Raw genomic sequence first — 3,306 nt, 5'->3', positions numbered from 1 at the left:
CCTTCTACTAGCCCAGGTTGCTCCAGCCCGGCCTTGGACACTTCCAGGAAGCCAGAGGCAGCCACAGCTTCTCTGGGAAGAAGTCGAGTCCATTCCAGTCCCTTCTCACCCTCACCAAGCCAAGAATTCCTTCCCAATATCCCACCTAAATTTATCCTCTTTCAGCTTGAAGCCATTCCCTTGTCCTGTCCCTCCATCCCTTGTCCCCAGTCCCTCTCCAGCTCTCCTGGAGCCCCTTTAGGCCCTGCCAGGGGCTCTCAGCTCTCCCTGGAGCCTTCTCTTCTCCAGGTGAACACCCCCAGCTCTCCCAACCTGGCTCCAGAGCAGAGGGGCTCCAGCCCTCGGAGCATCTCCAAGGCCTCCTCTTTTCTGTATCTTTTGAGAAATATCCTCATTTTATCTCAGGTTTATCTTCCCTCACATTCCCAGATCTGTGGGGCCAGCCCTGTCTGGCAATAAGGGGGGTTCAGCCCCTCAGATGATCCGAGGACACCTCCCGGTCCTCTGAGTGCCCTTCCCAGCTGCTGAACCGGGAAAAGGGATCTGTCACTCCAACTGATTTTTTTTCCTCCTTCTTTTCTTAGACTTTGCTTCCTCTGTGACACCTTTGTCTGCTCTGGAACAGCAATTAAAGTGCAGCAGTGACACTTCCTCCACAGCCCCGTGGTGCTGATGGAATCCTGCTGGGAGCAATTAACGGGCTCCTGCACACTCTGTCCCAAGCCCTCCCTGCTCTTTGCACAGTGGTTTGTTTTTCCGGAGTGGTTGACAGGGAGATGAACCCCCCACGTGGCAGGAGCACAGGGCTGAAGGGGATTGGGATGGTCCTGACATGGACAGGGCAAGAGCAGCTCATTCCTGGGCTGCTTCCTCAGCCACGTGTGGGATCTGCACCTCAAACTGCATCAGCATCAAGAATTGCTTTTCCTTTCCCACTGCAGAGACCCAAATTTTCCCCAAGTAGCCAGAGTGGGATTTTTTATGAGGTCTTGGAATGACAGGACAAGGGGAAATGTCTCCAAATTGACAGAGGGCAGGTTTAGAATAGATTTTAAGAAGAAATCCTTCCCTGTGAGGGTGGGGAGGCCCTGGCACAGGGTGCCCAGAGAAGCTGTGGCTGCCCCATCCCTGGAAGTGTCCAAGGCCAGGTTGGACGGGGCTTGGAGCAACCTGGGCTGGTGGAAGGTGTCCCTGCCCATGGCAGGGGGTGGGACTGGATGAGCTTTAAGGTCCCTTCCAACCCAAACCATTCTGTGGATCCCTAAGATCAATGCCTAGAAAATAACCTGGAAGACCTGCCCAGAGTTTGGGTTTGGTGCAGGTCCAGTTCTAGCCCAAGTGATCCCCACACTGCTGCAATCACTGACACATGGAAGGAGAACACCCCCCTGTGCCAACAGCACATCCCAGCCCTCAGCTGGGGTCAGGAAAACTCCATCTCCCAGACAGGGTCCAGCACAGATTCCTAGGCCCAACTATCTTTGCCAGTGCTGGGATATCTCCTGGTGGACAATTCAGAAGAGTGGCCAAGATGAACATCTGCCCCTTGACACCTGGCTGTTGTTGGATTCTGCAAATTCCAGGTTGGAGCCAGCTTTCCTCAGCAAACTTCCACAAATCCCTGTTGGTTTTGGCTCCCTTGGCAGGGGGTTGGACTGGGTGACCTTTAATTGTCTCTTCCAACCCAAACCATCCCTGGGATTCTATCCCACAATTCCTGCACGGGAGAAATGCAGCTCTGTAGGAGGAATGCTGCGTAATCCGGACCTTTTTAGCCTTTAAATCAGGATGTCTGTCAGCAATGACAGATGGATCCGCAGCTCCAGCCACCACCTTTTGTCAGACGTGACTTCAAGGAGCCCCGGCGGCTGTTGGAGGTGGCACAAACAGGCGGAGGCTGTTCCTGCCGTGAATTCCCGGCCAAGCCCCCGCTGGGATCCCGCTCAGCCCTCGGCTCTCTCTGACCCCTCAGCGCACGCGATCTCCGTCAGCGGGGGAATCGCTGCTCCCGGGACATCCCTGACTCCCCTCATCCCAAATTTCCTCCTTATCTCCCGCTCTCCCTGGCGCTGGCAGAGCTGAGGAAGGGGAGCAGGGGGTGGCCCTGTGCTCCTTGGCTGCCTTGGGACTGCTGCCGTCCCAGCCCGGCCCTGGAGGCCGTTCTTGTTTCCCAGACATTTCTTTTTTTGCTGTTGTTTTTTGGGGGGTACGAGCTCTGCTGGAGGTTTACACTGTGAGTCCTGCTCAGTGGGAGCAGGATATTTACCATCCAAATATCCTTTCCCTCTTATTTTTATATATATGCATAATATATATATTATATATATATTTACTTTCCTTCTTATTTATAAATATATGTATAATATATATTATATATATATTTACTTTCCTTCTTATTTATAAATATATGTATAATATATATTATATATATATTTACTTTCCTTCTTATTTATATATATATGTATAATATATATATTATATATATATTTATTTTCCCTCTTATTTTATATATAAGTATAATATATATATTATATATATATATTTACTTTCCCTCTTATTTTTATATATATGTATAATATATATATTACATATATTTACGTTCCCTCTTATTTTTATACATACATGTTAGGTATATATATTTATATATATATTCTTGCCCTCTTATTTTTACACATATATTTTTATATGTATTCTTTTCCTTTTATTTTTATGTGCACATATTATATATATTATGTATTTTATATATATCCTTTCCCTCTTATTTTTATGCATGTATAATAGATATATTTATATATATCTCCTTCCCCTCTTTTTTATACATATATATAATATATATATTCATTCCCTCTGATTTTTATATAGATATTATATATATTTTTATATATATTCTTTCCCTCTTATTTTTATACATATATATAATATATATATTACATATATTTACTTTCCGTCTTATTTTTATACATACATGTTAGGTATATATATTTATATATATATTCTTGCCCTCTTATTTTTACACATATATAAACTAGATATATTTTTATATATATTCTTTCCCTCTTATTTTTATACATATGTATAATATATATATTACATATATTTACTTTCCGTCTTATTTTTATACATACATGTTAGGTATATATATTTATATATATATTCTTGCCCTCTTATTTTTACACATATATAAACTAGATATATTTTTATATATATTCTTTCCCTCTTATTTTTATACATATGTATAATATATATATTACATATATTTACTTTCCGTCTTATTTTTATACATACATGTTAGGTATATATATTTAT

The sequence above is a fragment of the Lepidothrix coronata genome, unplaced genomic scaffold, assembly GCF_001604755.1.
Source record: "Lepidothrix coronata isolate B3197 unplaced genomic scaffold, Lepidothrix_coronata-1.0 Scaffold2, whole genome shotgun sequence".
Taxonomy (NCBI): Eukaryota; Metazoa; Chordata; class Aves; order Passeriformes; family Pipridae; genus Lepidothrix; species Lepidothrix coronata.
This window is presented reverse-complemented; position numbering follows the sequence as displayed.